This window comes from Scyliorhinus torazame, chromosome 9 (genome assembly GCF_047496885.1).
Source record: "Scyliorhinus torazame isolate Kashiwa2021f chromosome 9, sScyTor2.1, whole genome shotgun sequence".
Taxonomy (NCBI): Eukaryota; Metazoa; Chordata; class Chondrichthyes; order Carcharhiniformes; family Scyliorhinidae; genus Scyliorhinus; species Scyliorhinus torazame.
In genome coordinates this window covers 119,208,695-119,230,126 of record NC_092715.1, presented here as the reverse complement: position 1 = coordinate 119,230,126, position 21,432 = coordinate 119,208,695, and positions in this window count along the sequence as shown.

The window sequence follows — 21,432 nt, the reverse complement described above, 5'->3', positions numbered from 1 at the left end:
ATGGAGTTTAACCAGTCTGTGGGCTGTTCTATGTGTTTAATTACACCTAAAGCTGTCATTCTCTCTAGCTCAGCCTTTACTTTATCTCTTAATGGAACTGGTACACGTCTTGGCATGTGAATCACTGTCTTTGCATTCTCCTTTAATTGTATCTTGTACGTTTATGGTAAAGTACGAAAACCTTGGAAAATCTCAGGAAAATCATTTAGTATGCAGTCTCCTGAGGCATGAGGGCTTGCTGCAGAGCTGTCTGCACTGTAGACCCGTTTGACTAGCTGAAACTCCTCACACGCTTCTACTCCAATCAAAGATTTGTGTTCCGCTGCCACAACAGAAAACTTCAACTTGTGAATTCTGTTTTTTACATCAACATCAAGCTCGCACACTCCTAACGTTGTGATTTCATTACCATTATAATCTCTTAATAATTGTGGTAGTATGTATTAGGGGTCATGTGGGTCTGTGAAGCCGTGATGCTATTGGCTGACAGATCCCGGGTCCTGGTTGGCTGTTGACTCCTGGCTCCGCCCTGAAGGCAGAGTATAAGAACCCGAGCTTCTCCCCGCCGCTCCATTCTGTTGCTGAAATGCTGGGGACAAGTCTCGCTTAATAAAGCCTCATCGGCTTCATCTCTACTCGTCTCTCTCGTAAGTCATTGTGCGCTACAATTTATTAAGCGAGCTTAAAGGACTATGGAGCTCCGGATCGTCCCGGAATGCCTGCGGATCAGCCCCCACGCAGCGAACTCGGCAGCAGTCTTTAAACACTGGCAAGCTTGTTTTGAAGGCTACCTCCAAACTGCCCCCGGCCGGATCACAGAAAACCAGAAAATGCAGGTCCTGCATTCGAGGGTAAGCCCGGAAATGTACCCTCTCATAGAAGACGCAGAGGATTTCCCGACGGCGCTCGCAGCACTGAAGAGCATCAACGTTCGCCCCGTGAACCAGGTCTACGCACGCTACCAACTCGCAACGAGACGGCAAAGTCCCGGAGAATCATTAGAGGAATTCTACGCCGCGCTGCTAATTTTGGGACGGGGCTGCAGCTGCCCGCCGGTGAACGCGATTGAACACACGGACATGCTAATTCGCGATGCGTTTGTGGCAGGTATGAACTCTCCCCAAATCCGCCAAAGACTTTTAGAAAGAGAGTCGCTAGGACTCTCAGAGGCACGGGCCATTGCAGCTTTCCTAGATGTGGCCTCGCAAAATGCCCGCGCCTACGGCCCCGACCGCGCGGAAGCCCCTTGGGCTCCGTGGACCCCCGTCGCGACAAACCCCCCCCCCTCCCTCACAGGCTTGCGCGGTTAAAGCGCCAGATCATCCCGGGGGGGCCCGCTGCTATTTCTGCGGGCAAGCGAAACACCCCGGCAGCGCTGCCCGGCCCGCGCAGATATTTGCAAAAGCTGCGGCAAGAAGGGCCATTACACGGCTGTGTGCTGGTCCCGGGGGGTCGCCGCAATCCCCGGAGAAGAACGAGCCCAGCGCATCCCAAACGCTCCCCAACCCCCCCAGCGCCCCATGTGCGACCCGCGGGTGCCGCCATTTTGGGTCCCGGGCACCACGAGGGGAGGATGGGCGCCGCCATCTTGTGACTCCCCAGCCACGAGCGATTCATGGGGGCGGCCATTTTGTCCACCCCTGACCACGTGCGACCCATGGGGGTGGCCATTTTGTCCACCCCCGGCCGTGTGCGATTCATGGACGCCGCCATCTTGGATGACAACAAAGGACCCCAGCATCGACGGCTCCACGGGGTCCGAAGAAGACGCCGCGACACTACGACCACGACTGGCTTCGGTATAAGAACCCGAGCCTCTCCCCGCCGCTCCATTCTGTTGCTGAACTGCTGGGGACAAGTCTCGCTTAATAAAGCCTCATCGACTTCATCTCTACTCGTCTCTCTCGTATTGCGCTACAATAATAGTTTTGTTAATCACTTTCAGTTCAAGTCGCAGCTGTTTTACATCGGACAGATTGATGAGGTTGGCCCTTGCACCTATGTCAAGTTTGGCTGTTATAACTTGTTTTTGAAAACTCACCAATATTCTTAGAATTCCCCCTATATCAAAATGATGATCAGGGATTCTCACTCCGCGACTCCGATGCAAGCTTCAGTGGGTGCTATTCAGGTCAGCTATATTTTCAAGTTATCCCCCGGTATAACCCATACCTTCGCCGACGATTTAATCTACTTACCACATAGTAGCATCGATCCTGGGTCCCGCATTGCTAAGTAAGTAAAGTAGGCTTTGGAATAACCACTATTTCAGGTTAAATTAAGTTATTTTATTATTATATTTTTTCTTTTAAAAGCTGCAAATACTTTCTTTACAGAAAGGAAAAAAGATCTTGCTTCTGGATCCTTCTGGTTGGTTGAAGGGACCTTCAGGCCCAACTTGACAATCAATCTTCTTTTTAAAATCTGGTCTTCTTTAGATATATTCGCTGGTTAACTCGGTTGCTGTGTCCTATCTTTCTCATGTACCGAGCTGTGAGAGCTGTCTCTGCTGGCTATCTCTGAGCTGACTCTGAGCTGACTCTGGCTCCTCTTTAAATTCTAGTCTTCCTTGGATGTTTTTGTGAGGGCGACGAAGAATCCAGCATGAGTTTTAAGGGTACAAAGTAATAACATTTATTTACAATAACATATATATATAACAGCAGCAGAAACGTCCCTTGCTGCACACTCCTTCCTGCTGGTTCCAAACTGGCCAGCTTTATTTATACTTGGAGTTTACTAATGGTTTCTCCGCCCCCCCCCCCCCTCATTGGGGAAGCTCATACTCCCACAGGATTGTGGGATTGTCATTAGTCCCCAGCCAATGGTAAGCAGGCAGGTTATAACAGATGTATTGGCTGTTTTAGCTCGGCTGCTTTGCACTGCCTCTTTCCCATGGCCGAGCTGACTGTAATCTGACTCTGAGCTGCTTCTCTTGTTCCTTCTCTGATTCTCTGAGTTCTGGTTCTGGGTAGTTCCTGCTCTGGTCTCTAGGTTTATATATTTTTCTAACAGTTATTAAGTTTTTATGATGTTATTGTAAAGTAACATTTTTCACTTTGATTGTAAAAAGTATCTTTGATCTAAACATTCTAATCTATTTAAGTACTCATTTTGACTTCACTTCACCTCATAGATCAGATTACATTGTGTCCTTTGTGATATTCAAAGATGCTTTGACTTCAGTAGAGGTGTTACTTTTAATTTCTGTCATTTCTATAGTTTTATTTTCTAATTGTGTCCTCAGCTCATAATTTTGACTTTGATTTTGGCTTTAAATTATGTTTCTCGTAGACTGATAGTCTCCAGTTTTCTTTAATTTACCTGGTATTAGCAAATTTTCACACCTAGAATCGTCACCAAATTCAACTGAACCTCATCCATGAAGGTGTGAGCCATTGTTTTTGGCTTCATTCAAAATCCTGTTTGTCTTGTTTGTTAAGCCTGCTTGACCCAGTCTATCTGCATTTTACAATCCTGCTCTGGCAGCTGCTGTTAACCGTTTGTGGGATCTTTTCCTGGATCCTCTCATGTTTCTTTCAGACCAGATATTGCCTGACTTCCATGTTTCAAATGACACATCTTTCCATATTTTCAATAACAAACTGCGTCATTTATCTTTAATGGCACTGTCCATTTATCTTTTTGATTGTTTGAATTTACCAGGACTGGAGTGCGGAGGTGGCTAAGAAGAGGGCTGGTTTTAACGGGGCTAAGGCGGTGCTCCAACGGAAGGGGGTGAAGTTCGGGATGCTGCAGCCAGTGCGATTGTGGGTCACGTTCCAAGATCGGCACCACTATTTTGAAACGCCCGATGAGGCATGGAACTTTATACAAACTGAAAAGTTGGACTCAAATTGAGGGTTGGTCGTAGGGGGATGTTTACTGTGTTTATTGCATTTGGGGAATGTTCTCTGGGTTTGAGTGCTGGGTGGGGATGGGTGAATGGATTTGATGTGGGGGCTGTGGGAGAGTGTGGGCGTCGGTGTTGGAGGGGCAGGGACCCACGGAGGAAGAGGGGGAGTGGAGGCGCGGGGATGGGGAGTTGGGGTAAGGCCGCAAAAAGGAGCTGCGCCAGAGGGGGCGGGGCCGGCTCAGGAAAGCGCGGGCTTTTTCCCGCGGTAGGGAAGGATGGGGGTGGGGCCGGGCGGTGCTGGAGGGGAGCGCACATTGACTGCCAAGGGATGGGGGGATTCTCATACTGGGGGGTCGTTGGAATGGCGGGAGAGGCTGGGGTCAGCAGGAGTCAGCTGACTTACGGGAGTGTCATGGGGGGAGCAAAATGGCTAGATGTGGATGTAGCGGGGGGAGGGGGGAACAGGGTTGCTGCTGCATTGGCCAAAAGGGAACTAGAAGTAGGAGAGGTAGTCGGGGCGGGTGTCTGCCTCCTGGGGGACTGGAGGGTGTGGGAGGCGTGGGCACGTGGCTGGCCTAGAAAAGGAGATGGCTAGTCGGCAGGGGAGGGGGGCCGAGTAGCCCCCCAATCCGGCTGATAACTTGGAATGTGAGCGGCCTGAACGGGCCAGTCAAGAGGGCCCGGGTGTTCGCGCAGTTAAAGGGGCTGAAGGCAGACGTGGTTATGCTCCAGGAGACACATCTGAAGGTAGCAGATCAGGTTAGGCTGAGAAAGGGATGGGTAGGGCAGGTCTTTCATTCAGGGCTGGATGTGAAGAACAGAGGGGTTGCAATACTGGTGGGGAAGCGGGTGTCGTTTGAGGCAATGAATATTGTAGTGGATAATGGAGGTCGATATGTGATGGTGAGCGGTAGGTTGCAGGGGGTGCAGGTGGTACTGGTGAACGCGTATGCCCCGAATTGGGATGATGTCGGATTTATGAAACTCATGCTGGGTCGGATTCCGGATCTGGTGGTAGGAACTTTGATAATGGGGGGGGGGGGACTTCAACACGGTGCTGGACCCAGCACTGGACTGGTCTAGGTCCAGGACGGCCAAGGTGCTCAGGGGGTTTATGAACCCGATGGGGGGGGCGTGGATCCATGGAGGTTTGTCAGGCCGCTGGCCAGGGAATTTTCTTTCTTTTCCCACGTCCATAGAGCCTACTCCCGGATAGATTTTTTCATTTTGAGTAGGGCGCTAATCCCAAAAGTGGAGGGAGTGGAATATTCGGCCATAGCCATCTCGGACCATGCCCCGCATTGGGTGGAGCTGGAGTTGGGGGAGGAGAGGGACCAGGGCCCACTTTGGCGCCTTGATGTGGGACTATTGGCGGATGAGGTGTGCGGGCAGGTGCGGGGGTGCATTGAAAGATATTTGGAGGCTAACGACAACGGGGAGGTGCAGGTGGGGGTAGTCTGGGAGGCGCTGAAGGCGGTGGTCAGGGGAGAGCTAATCTCCATTAGGGGCCACAGGGAGGAGGGAGAGGGAGAGGTTGGTGGGGGAGATTTTAAGGGTGGACAGGAGGTATGCAGAGGCCCCCGAGGAGGGGCTACTCAGGGAGCGACGGAACCTCCAGACGGAGTTCGACCTGTTGACCACAGGGAAAGCAGAGGCACAGTTACCCCCGGGAAACACTTTCAGGTATATGCAAGTGAGGGCGTTTGTGAGGCGGCAGGTGAGGGAATTCCCGCTGCTCCCGGCACAGGGGATTCAGGACAGGGTGATTTCGGGTGTATGGGTTGGAGAAGGCAAAGGTTCGGCGATTTACCAGGAGCTGAAGGAAGAGGAGGAGGCCTCGGTAGAGGAGTTGAAGGGCAAGTGGGAGGAGGAGCTGGGGGTTGAGATAGATGAGGGTCTGTGGGCTGATGCCCTGAGTAGGGTTAATTCTTCCTCCTCTTGAGCCAGGCTCAGCCTAATACAGTTCAAAGTTACTCACAGAGCGCATATGACAGGGGAGAGGTTGAGTAGGTTCTTTGGGGTGGAGGACAGATGTGGGAGGTGCTCAGGAAGCCCGGCAAATCACGTCCATATGTTCTGGTCGTGCCCGGCACTGGATGGGTTTTGGAGGGGTTTTCCGAGGACTATGTCCAAGGTGGTGAAAACCCGGGTCAAGCCGAGCTGGGGGTTGGCACTATTTGGGGTAACAGACGAGCCGGGAGTGCAGGAGGCGAAAGAGGACGGTATTCTGGCCTTTGCGTCCCTGGTAGCCCGACGGAGGATTTTGCTACTATGGAAGGATGCGAAGCCCCCTAGTGTGGAATCTTGGATCAATGACATGGCAGGGTTCATCAAGCTGGAGAGGATAAAGTTTGCCTTGCGAGGGTCTGTGCAGGGGTTCCTCAGACGGTGGTAACCGTTCCTAGACTATCTCGCGGAGCGTTAGGAGGAGGTCAGCAGCAGCCCAGGGGCTGGGGGGAAGGGGCGGGGAGGGAGGGGGGGTTTCTTTTGGGAGGGTGTTTGGGGGGGGGGAGGGAGGGGGGGTCTTTTGGGGGGCGTTTGGGTGGGTGGGGGGGCTTCCCTATTGGTGCTTTTAAATGTCATATGGGGGGTTATCGTATATGGGGGAAATCCAATGTATAATTTTGTATAATTTTTGATTGTTGTGTTCTTGTTTCTTTCTTTTTGTTGGGGGGGGTGGTTTGTTGAAAATCTGTTGAAAAATTTGAATAAATATATATTTAAAAAAAAAAACATTTATCCCCGATCTTTCTCATTTGTATGTACATGTTTTGTGATTTTAAATTGTGCACCGAAATCAATTCGTAAATGTATCCCTATCACAGTCCAGTGTCTTTTTTCGTTCTTTCCTCAAGTCCAATTACCGTGAACCATAGCCGCAGTTGCTCAGGAAGGTAACACAATAGCTATATCCGTGTTCCACTACCTCCAAAGCATTTTACTTCCTTGGGGTAGCAGCACCGTAGAAGTTTCCTCATGTCCCTTAGAAACAGCTCACAACTCAGTCCATCAGTAACCAAAAAGGTCTTTTGTCCATCACTGGCTGTTTAGTGTCCATTTTTCTGTCATCCAAATTGCTTTCTGTTTCTCATTGGAATGGTAAATTATGATATCATGTACCACCTCTTGCTTCATTAATTTAAAAGGTTCAATTTATTCTGCTTCTATCCCTGACTTCCTCACATTAATGTCTAACATTGTCCTGAACCATGTATGTCTGCCAGCCCCTGAGAGAATATCTTTCTGACAAACTTCCTTCCAATCCCTTCTGTCTGTTATCATTTCCCTTACAACATGGAAGTGTATATTTTCCATTACAACATAATATGCCAACAGTATTAAGAAAACCACATCGAACTATCACTATTTCCAAATAAATTCTCCCTATTGTTAAATACACAGTAAAAAAATAAAATAAAGTCTTATCTTAACATATTACTCATCACCTAACCATACAAATAGACCGTGTGCTACAACTTTACATATTTGCAACTGTTATCACAATTTCAATACTAAAAATAAAGTACAATATTGACACATCCCTTCGTGGCTTTGGGATCCATAGTCATTACATACTAAATATGGCGTGTTAACAACATCAATATTATTTGTGATGTTCTATTCAGTTAAATCAAGAAAACACTCTCAACTACCACTATTCCCCCTCTATTAAAACATTCACACAGTTTAGAAATGCTGATCAAGTTCTCGAACGGCACACATATCCCCATTATCATACATAACAGTCCCTAACAATTTACATGACATTTCTCCCTTAATAACTATAACAGCTCTTCAATGCAATATTGTTTGCTGCATTGGTAATAATTTTCCCACCGTGGCATCAAGCGACAAAAATTCTTAAACTACTGTTTTTTATCATATTGGGGTTCCTCGTCAGTCGCTGCTGTCTGCCGAGACCCTTAATAACTCCACCGCATAGTACATACCCCGTGGAGACCGCAGATCATCCATCAGCTGATGTCCAATTAGAGATGTCTGACCGGAGGTTTCACTGTTCAGTAATAATTTAATATTTTGATTTGTTTCTAACCCGTAAAGTTTTCCTCCGTGCTCTTGTCATTTAATTCCCTCAAATATGTAGCCAATTGTATCATTAGTTTTCCCCCAATCCTGCCTAAAACATTCTTATCTGGAATGTAGTTCTCTTCCTTCTTGTGAACTGGTTTGTCTGTTATTTATTTTTTCCATCTGAAAAATCAAATGAACAGGTCAAGTGTGGAGAGGGCCCTATTCTTTAATTTGTACTTTCTATCTTCGTTTGGATTCCAGAAGTGCCCTCTCCAAGACTTCCGGATTTCTTTTGCCACCATTTCTTTCCTTTTTTAAAAAACTGTCTCTTTCCCCTTATCCTTTATGTACATCATACAATTAAGGCCTGTTAAGCCTCCTCCGTCTGTCATTGCACCCCTGAGTGAGATTCGAAGAATCTCAGACTCCTCCCCTTTTGCTCACTCTGATCCAATCTGTCGAAACCTTACCCTGATACATTCCTGATGTTGCTACTGCATTTACTTTAATTACTTTATTTTGATTTCAACTGGATTTTTATGAAGGTAAGTTCCAAACATGACATTTTAACTTCATCATCTGTCCAATCAATGCTGCTAACGGGTTTTAATTTACTGTCTTCCCACCAATTGGGTCATGTGTTTTAATCTCTAAGTCAACTATATGTTTACTCAGATTCTGAACAAACTTATCTTTAAATTTTACAGCTTCACTGATTACTGTGCCTGTAGTTTTAGTTGGTAGCTTCACCCAAACTTCCTCTGTATTATCAATTGGTTTTAACACCTTAATTTTACCTGTTTTTATCAAATCTTTTCCTGCCATCAGATTCTCATTTCCTGATACTACTAGTAATTCTCTTAATTTAACTTTTGATCCAATATCTTTATTTTCTAAAGCTCCATCTTCAATGTATTTAACATTCTAAACATCATTATTTTTGCTGGTGACATTCTTGTGATCCTCGGGCACTAGGACCCTGTGGAGCTATGCAGTGTCAATTTCAATGCTCAGTTTCAAAGCCTGCTAGCAGCTGACTGCTGCCCAGTACAAACTCTTTATCTGTTTATTCTGAGATCAATTTAGTTCTGAACATGCTGATTTATCACCTCATAATACTGATTACATTTCTACCTGCCATTTATAACTTCCAATTGATGTCAAACTCGGTCTTGCAAAATACAACATTTTTAAAAAAATACAAACACCAAAGGAAATTTACAAATCCTTATTAAACATACACACACTCATTCATCCACTCAGATCTTGGATCTCTACGTTGTAGGGTTTCACAAATCCTTATTAAACACACACACATTTATCCACTGAGATCTTGGACCTCTGTTCTCTAGGGTTTTAGTTACTTTTAACAAAATTTGAGACCCCTCCATGCTGATAAAGTTTCACTTATGCAGGAGTTTTTTGCCTCTGTTCATTTCTTTTCACTCTTTCATTTCTTCAACTCTCTTGACTGTGTTTCAGAGCAAGAGGATTATTCTAATTGCCATTTTTCGGAATTCTAAGTTCTGTTCCTGGTTGTCCCTTTCAGTTGCAATCTGAAATTAAGGATAAGTACCGTTTCTGGGCCCTATCCAAGGCTGACTAAGGCACTATCTTCCCGTTTAGTTAAGGGTCGATTGGTTATTGGTCTCTAAAGATTCTAGGCATCCCCTAATTCTCTAGGATGTAACCTCACAATCTGCCTTACTCTGAGGATGATTTATTTTTTGGCCTCTTTTTACCAGTAATGGATGCAAGACTTTTAGTGCTGTCACCAAGATGTCTTGCAGACTTTTTCTCAGAGTCAGCATCTTCTAGTCTGCTGATTTCACACCCAACCTGAGTTTGATGTCTCCTCGATCCACAGAATATCCTTACAAAAGTCAATCACACATGACTTTCCAGACTAAACTCGGCAGGTAAAGTCTGACTCACACATAGACCAGAAACTTCTAATATTCTAGCCTTTGTGTTGGTTAGAAGCTTCTAATCTTCCAACAGTTTCTTGGGAACTAGGAACTTCTAATATTCTAGCCTCCACTCTAGCCCCCATTCTGCTCAACTAGAAACTTCCAATATTCTAACCTCGCTTTACCTAGAAACTTCTAATATTCTAGGCTCCACGCTGAATGCCATGGAGAAAGCAAAACAACCGGTTGGGCGTAATTAACACAGTGTTAACACGTAGGGTGCCATGTAGAAAATAAAGCAACCCGCTAGGTGTAATTAACAGGGTTTTAATTAAAACATTGGGCGCCATGTTTTTGAAAACTCATCACTATTCTTAGAATTCCCCCTATACCAAAAAGGGCCGACATTCTAAATGGTGATCAGGGATTCTCACTCCCAGACTCCGATGCAAGCTTCAGTGGGTGCTATGTTTTCAAGTTATCCCCCGGTACAACCCATACCTTCACCAAAGATTTCATCTACTTAGTAGCATCGATCCTGGGTCCCGCATTGCTAAGTCTTTGGAATAACCACTATTTCAGGTTAAATTAAGTTATTTTATTGATATATTTTTTCTTTTAAAAGCTGCAAATACTTTCTTTACAGAAAGGAAAAAAGATCTTGCTTCTGGATCCTTCTGGTTGGTTGAAGGGACCTTCAGGCCCAATTTGACAATCAATCTTCTTTTTAAAATCTGGTCTTCTTTAGATGTATTCGCTGGTTAACTCGGTTGCTGTGTCCTATCTTTCTCATGTACCGAGCTGTGAGAGCTGACTCTGTTGGCTATCTCTGAGCTGACTCTGAGCTGACTCTGGCTCCTCTTTAAATTCTAGTCTTCCTTGGATGTATTAGCTGTTTTAGCTCGGCTGCTTTGCACTGTCTCTTTCCCATGGCCGAGCTGACTGTAATCTGACTCTGAGGTGATTCTCTTGTTCCTTCTCTGTTTTTCTGAGTTCTGGTTCTGGGTAGTTCCTGCACTGGTCTCTAGGTTTATATATTTTTCTAGCAGTTTTTAAGTTTTTAGGACTTGTAAAGTAACATTTTTCACTTTGATTGTAAAAAGTATCTTTGATCTAAACATTCTAATCCAACTGAGTACTCATTTTGACTTTACTTCACCTCATTGATCAGATTACATTGTGTCCTTTGTGATATTCAAAGATGCTTTGACTTCAATAGAGGTGTTACTTTTAATTCCTGTCATTTCTATAGAGTTATTTTCCAATTGTGTCCTCAGCTCATAATTTTGGCTTTGATTTTGGCTTTAAATTATGTTTCTCGTAGACTGATAGTCTCCAGTTTTCTTTAATTTACCTGGTATTAGCAAGTTTTCACACCTAGAATCGTCACCAAATTCAACTGAACCTCATCCATGCTTTTTCAGATACTTACTAAGATAGTTACTTTCAATGAAGGTGTGAGCCATTGTTTTTGGCTTCATTCAAAATCCTGTTTGTCTTGTTTGATAAGCCTGCTTGACCCAGGCTATCTGCATTTTACAATCCTCTCTGGCAGCTGCTGTTAACCCTTTGTGGTATCTTTTCCTGTATCCTCTCATGTTTCTTTCAGACCAGATATTGCCAGACTTCCATGTTTCAAATGACACATCTTTCCATATTTTCAATACAAACTATGTCATTTATCTTTAATGGCACTGTCCATTTATCTTTTTGATTGTTTGCCTTTGTTTGCCTTTAATTCACTATTGCTACAAATTGGTACAAACGCATTGTTGTTTGGCATGACTTGAATCTCCTAGTTTTCACTGGAAATCATGTGCTGGATTCTCCGGTGGCGGGATGCTTCGTTTTGCCGAGTGTCTGGGGGCTTCCCGACGGTGTGGAGCTTCCCCACAATGGGAAACCCCATTGACCAGCCAGCGTAACAGAGTATCCTGCCGGCGGGGCGAACCTGAAATGCGGCACGGCGGGTGGAGAATCCAGCCCCATGTCAACAAAAAATGTGTCCTCGAGGCACACTTCATCAACTATGTTGATACTTTTTGTGTGTTCAGGCCTTCTCCTGGAAAAACATTGCATCTCAAAATGATTTCTGCCATTACAGTTGGAACGTGTCTTTCCAAACGCTGGACATTGTCATGGCAAACGTGTTTGCCACATCGCGGGCATAAAACGGAGGATCGGGTCAGCAGATCAAAATGGCCACCCACACTGGGTGCACATTTTTTATTCGACTGCGTCACCATGCTAATGGCGCCTCTTCTACCTTCGTGCCAAAATGCTGGAGATTCAATGTGCTGATCTGTTTTGCTGCAAGGTCGCTACAGTGACATATTTGGATTGCATTCTCGAGTTGAAGCTCTGTTTCCCTTAGAAGCTTCTTGCTCACCTTATCGTTAGAGATCCCAAAAACTATCTGATTGCGTATCATTGATGACTGGAGGGTACTAAAATTGCACGATTGCGCCTTCAGCCGCAAGTTCCGGAGGAGGCTATCAAATTCCTAGCCTGCCTTCTGGATGCACTCCAAAATATATAGCACTCGAAGGTTTCATTTTTTTTAGGAGAGCAATGCCAATCAAACTGCTTGAGAACTTCACTAAAGTTCTTGCCGTCTATCTCGCATTCAAAGGCAAACGTGTTGAAAATTTCAATTGCTTGGGGACCTGTTACAGTGGGCAGCAACGTGATACACCTCTCGTCAGGCTGGGCCTGCACACCAAGGGCTGCAACACAGAACTTTAACACCCACCAATTCTCATCTACATTACCGGTAATCCGAAGCTGTTGAGGTGCCTTGATACCTTCCATCCTGGGCTTCGAAGATTTACCGCGTGTTGAGCACCAGTTGCCAGTAGCTTGCAAGTAGTAGAAAAAATTTGTTTTTTCAAAGTTATCTTTTTTTGCAGAATCTTCCTGTACTGAGTCAATCATCAATCCTGTTACCATGTCATGTTCTGTAGACTGGCCAATATGAATGATGCACTACAGAACATCTAGTTTAAATAATTTATTTTAAAATAACTATATGGTAAAGATAACCAGAATAAATAAAATAACAAACTACTGACACCAAATAATTATTCTAGAGCTACTGTAAAATACTATCCACCAACACGATTTACTCCCAACTCTCCAGACACAGGGTCACGTGGTGTCCCTAATCAACGCAATCCTACCCAGCCATGAAACTGGTAGGGAAAACCAATTAGGTGTGAAATCCCACCTAATAGAAGAAATCAACTGAGGGTAATAGTCCCCATATTTGTTTAAAAGTGGGGGTAATTGCAACACCCAGATACTTAAACCCCAACAGAGACCACCCAGAGCGAAAATTGACAAGGGGTATGTGTCTGCCTTCAGCTCTCGCACTGACATAGCCTCTGACTTTGGAAAATTAATCTTCTAACTGGCGAAGGCACTAATTCTATCCATCACATCAATAATAGAGGGAACTGAAACATCTGGTTTTGACACAAACAGCAGCACACCGTCAGCATAAGGAGTGATCTCGTGCTGCGTCTCTCCACAACCCTGCCCCAATACCAAGGGGTCCTGCCTAATTGTTTCTGCCAGCGGCTCAGTGGCTAATGTGAACAACAAGGGGGACAGAGGGTAGCCCTGCCTAGTCCCACGCTGCAGGCCAAAGTTCTCAGATCTCAAGCTATTCGTGAACACTGCTGCCAAGGGTCTATGGTGTAGCACCTGAATCTACTTAATATAGTCCTCACCCAACCCAAATTTCTGTAATGTGTAAACCAGATAATTCCACTCCACCTGATCAAAGGCTTTCTTCACATCCAAGGGGATTTGTCATGTGAGAGTACCTTTAAGAAATGGGTGCTTATTACTGCAGTGATGTCAGAGAGTGGGTGGAGCTGGGATGTCTGCCAGCTTTTTACTTTCGCTTTAGGCTTTTTGCTGCAGGGTGGGTTTGGTTTCACTTTAGTTTTGGAGAAGCTGCAATCACAGCAGGATGTGTGTGAATCTCTGCAAGCTTATGAATGTCCATTTGCTGATTTCAACGTGGTAACTGTTCTCAGCAGTGAAGTTAAGCCTGATGTCTTTCTGTTAAAAGGTGTTTTTAAGTCTTATGGATGTTAAAAAGAAAGTAAGAATTACTTAGTGTTGTAGTGTCTGGGGGTTGTATTTGAATTAATGGTTGCTAAGATGTTCACTGTATGTTTTAAAAAAGCTTAACTTGAGTTCATAGAATACACATTGTTTTGCCTGAAAAAATACTTTTCCATTCCTGCTGTACCACACCTGTAGAGTGTGCTGTGTGCTCCCCATACCACAATCTATTAAAAGTTGTGGGTCAGGTGAACTCCATGATACACTTTGGACTTCTCTAAACCCTGGCCTATAACAGATCACCAACCCATAACAGATCAGTGTCTATTTCTGGAACATTCAGCAACCTTCTAACATTATTACTGGAAAACCAACCTTTTATGAATCTGATCTGATCCTCCTGAACAATCATTGGAAGAATTCTCTCGAACCGTCTTGCCAAAACCGTAGACAACAATTTCAAATCAGCATTCAAAAGTGAGATTGGCCTGTAGGAGACACAGTCATCCTGATCCTTGCCTGTTTTCAAAATCAGGGAGATTTTTGCCTCCCGAAGCTTTGGTGGCAGCAAACCTGTCTCAAAGGAGTGACAAACAATACATACCAACCAATGGTTCTATTAACAGGTCCTTAAATTCCCTATAAAACTCACACCCAAAACCATCTGGCCCAGGGGTTTTACCCAACTGAAGCTCCCTTGCTCCTAGAGATAATAACAATAAGGGCCAAAGGTTGATCCTCCAAAACCATGAAGAGCTCAAGTGAAGAGAAGAAGCATTCCATCCATGTCAACACATCACCAGACTGACCCGGTTTATGTTATTCAGCATAAAACCCACAAAATGACTCATTTTTGTCTTCAGTTTTCATGAAGCTATTATCCCTCAGGTTTTGTACAGAGGGAATAGCCATGGAGTCAAAAAAGACAAAGTACTTACTCTGTTTATTCCCAAACTCAGGCAATGTTTTCTTCACGAACTTCAGGCTTCTTTTGGTCTGTTGCATTAGTAAAGAATCAAGAGCCACCCTGGCTGCATTAACCTCCTTCAACAGCTGCCTGCTAGCGTCACTCCTCCCCCACATCAGCCAACCTAAACTCTAACTAATGCTGATTTTCCAGAATTCTCCCCCTTCTATTGACTGAAGGAAATAACCAATCCCATAGCATAAACCTTGCAGGTCTCCCACAAGGTACAAGGGGTGACATCAGAAGTGGAAATGAACAAGTAGAAAAGCTCAAACTTGTTCTTAAAGTATGTATTAAAGGATTTATCCGACTTTCGGTTGCGGCTATGCAGAGCTAAGTTGCACATTCGGCTGCTCCCGCAAAAACTGACTTTTGGGCTCTTTTCAGGGCCCCCACCGGAACTTTTCCGACGTTTCCCGGTGTGGGAAGGAGATTACAACAATTCCCCGATAGTATATGGCTTTTACCAGGAGCGGGGCGACTAAAAAGGTGGGGGTGGACCCGAAGAAGGTGCGAGGGAAGAAGAACAAAATGACGGCGGGCGGAGACCAGGCAGCGTGGATGCAGTGGGCGCAGGAGCAACAGGAGGGTATCCAGCACTGCTTCAGAGAGATTAAAGCGGACCTGCTTGAGCCGATGAAGGCTTCTATTGATAAGCTGTTGGAGACACAGACGGCCCAGGGTGTGGCGATCCGCGAGGCCCGACAAAAGATCTCCGACAACGAGGATGAGCTCTTAGGCCTGGCGGTAAAGGTGGAGGCGCACAAGGCGCTCTACAAGAAATGGCAGGAGCAGTTCAAGGAGATGGAGAATCGGTCGAGGCGGAAGAATCTGCGGATTCTGGGCGTCCCAGAGGGGCTGGATGTGGGGGCCTATGTGGTCACCATGTTGAACTCGCTGATGGGAGTGGGGTCCTTCCAGGGGCCCCTGGAGCTGGAAGGGGCCCATAGAGTACTGGAGAGGAGGCCCAAGGCTAACGAGCCTCCGCGGGCGGTGCTGGTGTGGTTTCATCGGTTCGCTGATCGGGAGTGTGTGCTCAGGTGGGCCAAGAAGGAGAGGAGCAGCAGGTGGGAGAACGCGGAGGTTCGAATATACCAGGACTGGAGTGCGGAGGTGGCGAAGAGGAGGGCCGGGTACAATCGAGCGAAGGCGGTACTGCGCAGGAAGGGGGAGAAGTTTGGCATGTTGCAGCCGGCGCGACTGTGGGTCACCTACAAGGACCGGCACCATTATTTTGAGTCTCCGGAGGAGGCGTGGGCCTTTGTTCAGGCCGAGACGTTGGACACAGATTGAGGGTCGGGAAGGGTGTTTGGGGATTGCGGTTGATATGTTACTTTTGGGGGGGGGGTCCTTTGCTCTTGGTTTCTTTTTTTTCTTTTGTGTTTTTCTCATTCTGGTTGGTGAGGGTGGTTAGGGCGGGTTGCGCACTGCTTTGGTTGGGTTGGTCGGGGGGGGCTCTCGGAAGGGGGTAAGCAAAGGGAACAGGGGTGGATGGCCGGCAGTGAGATGGGGCCCCGCGGGGGAGGGGGAGGCCTGAGTTGGGGGTGAGGGGACTGGGCCTGTAAAAGGAGCTGCGGCAGAGGTGGCGGGGCCGGGTATGTGGAAAGCGCGGGCTTTTTCCCGCGCTGAAGACTGGAGGGGGTGGGGCCAGGGCGGGGAAGTGAGGGTTGTTTCCTGCGCTTAGGATGGAAGGGGGAGGGGGAGAGCCTGTGGGTGGGGAACGGAAGAGGAGGGTGTGTCAGACAATGGGAGGAGTCGATGGAGAGGCGGGAGTGGCCGGGGTCAGCAGGAGTCAGCTGACTTGCGGAAGTGCAATGGGAGAGTTAAACATCTAGGATGGGTCCTAGCCCGGGGGGGGGGGGGGGGGGGGGGGGGGCAATCGAGTTGCTGCTGCTATTGTCAAGGGGGAGCTGGAGCGAATGGGAGGGGTCGAGACGGGGGTTTGCCGCCGTGGGGAACGGGCCGGGCGAGGGGTGCGGGCGCGTGGCTGGCCAAGGAGGGGTTATGACTAGTCGGCGGGGGAGGGGGGCGGGTAGCCCCCTGATCTGGCTGATAACCTGGAATGTAAGAGGACTGAACGGGCCGGTCAATAACCTGGAATGTAAGGGGACTGAACGGGCCGGTCAAGCGGGCCCGCGTGTTCGCGCACCTGAAGGGGCTGAAGGCGGATGTGGTTATGCTCCAGGAGACACACGTGAAGGTGGCAGACCAGGTAAGATTGAGGAAAGGGTGGGTAGGTCGGGTGTTTCACTCGGGGCTAGATGCCAAAAATCGAGGGGTGGCGATTTTGGTGGGAAAGAAGGTGTCGTTCGAGGCGTCAAGCATTGTGGCAGACAATGGCGGTAGGTACGTAATGGTAATTGGTAAGCTGCAGGGAGAGAGGGTGGTACTGGTCAATGTGTATGCCCTGAATTGGGACGATGCGGGTTTTATGTGGCGCATGTTGGGTCGGATCCCAGACTTGGAAGTGGGGGGCCTGATAATGGGGGGAGACTTTAACACGGTGCTGGATCCGGCACTGGATCGCTCCAGGTCTACGAAGCCGGCAGCGGCTAGAGGGCTGAGGGGGTTTATGGACCAGATGGGAGGGGTGGACCCTTGGAGATTTGCAAGGCCGGGGACTAGGGAATTTCCATTCTTCTCGCATGTCCATAAGGCTTATTCCCGAATCGACGTTTTTATTTTGAGCAGGGCGCTGATAGTGAGAGTAGAGGATACCGAGTACTCGGCGATAGCCAGTTCGGACCACGCCCCGCATTGGGTGGACTTAGAGCTGGGGGAGGAGAGGGACCAGCGCCCGTTGTGGCGCTTGGAGGTGGGGCTGTTGGCGGACGAGGAGGTGAGCGAGCGGGTCCGAGGAAGTATAGAGAGGTACCTGGAGGCCAACGATAACGGGGAGGTCCGAGTGGGGATGATATGGGAGGCGCTGAAGGCGGTGGTTAGGGGAGAGCTGATCTCCATTAAGGCCCACAAGGAGAGGAGGGAGCGGGGGGAGAGGGAGAGGCTGGTGGGGGAGATGGTGAGGGTAGACAGGAGGTATGCGGAAGAACCTGAGGAAGGATTGTTGAGGAAGAGGCGCAGCCTCCAGGCCGAATTCGACCTGGTGACCACCAGGAATGCGGAGGTGCACTGGAGGAAGGCCCAGGGGGCGATTTACGAGTATGGAGAAAAGGCAAGCCGGATGCTGGCACATCAGCTTCGGAAGCTGGACGCAGCTAGGGAGATCAGGGGAGTTAAGGACAGGGGAGGGAGTGTGGTGTGGAGTGGGGTTGGCATCAATGGGGTCTTCAGTGACTTCTATGAAGAATGGTGCCGGTCCGAGCCCCCACGGGAGAAGGGAGGGATGGGCCGCTTCCTGGACCAATTGAGGTTTCCGCAGGTGGAGGAGGGACTGGTGGCGGGATTGGGGGCCCCGATTGGGCTGGAGGAGCTGATCAAAGAGATAGGAAGCATATAGGCGGGGAAGACACCGGGGCCGGACGGTTTCCTGGTCGAATTCTATAAAACATATATGGACCTGTTGGGCCCGTTGCTAGTTAGGACCTTCAATGAGGCAAGGGAGAGGGGGGGCTTTGCCCCCGACGATGTCCCGGGCACTGATCTCCTTGATCCTAAAGCAGAACAAGGATCCCCTGCAGTGTGGGTCTTACAGGCCGATTTTGTTGCTAGACGTAGATGCCAAGGTGCTGGCGAAGGTCTTAGCCACGAGGATTGAGGATTGTGTGCCGCAGATCATCCACGAAGACCAGACGGAGTTCGTGAAGGGGAGGCAGTTGAACGCGAATGTGCAGAGGCTTTTGAACGTTATCATGATGCCGGCGAGGGAGGGGGAGGCGGAGATAGTGGTGGCGATGGATGCTGAGAAAGCCTTCGATAGGGTAGAGTGGGGGTACCTGTGGGAGGTGCTGAAGAGGTTTGGGTTTGGGGAGGGGTTTGTCAGGTGGGTTAGGCTGTTGTATGAGATCCCGTTGGCAAGTGTGGCCACAAACAGGAGGAGATCCGAGTACTTTCGGTTGCACCGAGGGACGAGGCAGGGGTGTCCCCTGTCCCCCCTGCTCTTCGCACTGGCGATTGAACCCCTGGCTATGCCACTGAGGGAGTCGAGGAACTGGAGGGGGTCGGTGCGGGGTGGGGAGGAGCATAGGGTGTCGCTCTATGCGGACGACTTGCTGCTCTATGTGGCGGACCCGGTGGGGGGAATGCCGGAGGTAATGAGGGTCCTTAGGGAATTCGGGGATTTGTCGGGGTACAAGCTCAACATGGGGAAGAGCGAGCTGTTCGTAGTTCACCCAGGGGACCAGGAGAGGGGGATTGGCAAGCTCCCATTAAAAAGGGCGGCGAGGAGCTTCAGGTATTTGAGGGTCCAGGTGGCCAGGAGCTGGGGGGCCCTGCATAGGCTTAATTTCACAAGGCTGGTGGAGCAACTGGAGGAGGAGTTCAAGAGGTGGAACGCGTTGCTGCTGTCCTTGGCGGGTAGGGTGCAGTCAGTCAAAATGACGGTGCTCCCAAGGTTTTTGTTCCTGTTCCAGTGCCTCCCCGTGATTATCCCGAAGGCCTTTTTTAGGCGGGTCAACAGGAGTATAATGGGGTTTATGTGGGCGCGAGGGACTCCGAGGGTGAGAAGGGTGTTCCTGGAGCGGAGTAGAGATAGGGGGGGCTGGCGCTGCCCAACCTCTGTGGGTACTACTGGGCCGCCAATGCGACGATGGTGCGCAAGTGAGTGATAAAGGGGGAGGGGGCTGCATGGAAGAGGTTGGAGACGGCGTCTTGTGTGGGTACGAGTTTGGGGGCGCTGGCAACGGCGCCGCTGCCGCTCCCTCCAAGGAGGTATACCACGAGCCCGGTGGTGACGGCTGCCCTTAAAAGCTGGGGCCTCGGTGTGGACCCCAATACGGGGGAACCACCGGTTCGTCCCAGGGAGAACAGATGGAGGGTTTTCAGGGTGGCACAGAGCAGGGATACGAAGGTTGGGGGACCTGTTTGTGGACGGGAAGTTCGCGAGCCTGGGTGAGCTGGAGGAGAAGTACGGGCTCCCCCCCGGGGAACACCTTCAGGTACTTCCAGGCAAGGGCGTTTGCCACACGGCAGGTGGTGGAATTCCCACGGCTACTGCCACACACAGTACAGGACAGGGTGCTCTCGGGGGGGTGGGCGGGAGTGGGGAAGATCTCGGAAGCTTACCAGGTGATGCAGGAGGAGGAGGAGGCCTCGGTGGTGGAGGTGAAAGGCAAGTGGGAGGAGGAGTTGGGAGAGGAGATTGAGGAAGGGACGTGGGCAGATGCCCTAGGGAGGGTGAACTCTTCCTCATCGTGCGCGAGGCTCAGCCTCATACAGTTTAAAGTGCTGCCCAGGGCACACATGACCAGGACAAGGATGAGCCATTTTTTGGGGGGTGAGGACAGATGTGTTAGGTGCTCAGGGAGCCCAGCAAATCACACCCATGGGCGTGCCCAGCGCTGGAGGAATTTTGGAAGGGCGTAGCGAGGATGGTGTCGAGGGTGGTAGGATCCAGGGTCAGACCGGGCTGGGGGCTCGCAATATTTGGGGTGGCAGAGGAGCCGGGAGTGCAAGAGGCGAAAGAGGCCGTTATTCTGGCCTTTGCGTCCCTGGTAGCCCGGCGAAGGATTGTTCTTCAGTGGAAAGATACGAGGCCCCCAAGCGTGGAATCCTGGATCAACAATATGGCGGGGTTTATTAAGTTGGAGAGGGTGAAACCCTTGAGAGGATCGGTACAAGGGTTCTTTTGGCGGTGGCAACCATTCTTAGACTTCCTGGCAGAACGGTAGACATTGGTCAATGGCAGCAGCAACTCGGGGGGGCGGGGTGGTTCTTCACTTTATTTTTATTTTGTTTTTGTTATTTACACTGGAGGGTCTGAGGGGGTGTATATACCTGTTGTGTTAAGTCGGGGTGTTAATGTAAATTTATTATTTATGTACAGTGGGGAGGGGGGTATGGAGGGTTGCTTTTCTGGACTGTGTTTTGTACTTAACCCTGTTGGGTTCCTTTTTTCATTTTGTTATTCATATTTTATGAAAATCTTAATAAAATGTATTTGTAAAAAAAGGATGTATCCCTAAGCAGGGAGACATCAAAACGTCATGACCTAGACTGAGGGGGTGGGGGTGGGGGTGGGGTGGGGGTGGGGGTGGGGTGGGGTGTGGGGGTGGGGTTGGGAGGTGGGGGGGTGGGGGGGTTGGAAGGGGGGGAGCGCTCAAGCAAAAACTCCAGGAAGACAGGAACATGGTCAGGCATCACAACACTACCTATCAAACAGGAAATGTAAGAGTCCTAGGCAGAAAAAAATAGTCAGTTCTTGTGTAACACTGATTAGTGTAGCCACCTAAATTGGCCAACTCCCGATTTAAAATGGCGAACGGCAAAGGCTGATGGGAAAGTCAGCCAACTAGACAGAAACCGGCAGGTGCAGGTTTGCTGTGTATTAAAACTCTGCAAAAGGCCAGACAACATCGATACCAGCGACCATCACCATAACAATGTAGCAGCCATCTGCATACTGATGAGTAAACCCGGGAACAATAAGTAACATTTTGGACACACAAAGCAAAGCCAGACTCCCCGGCGCCAGCAGG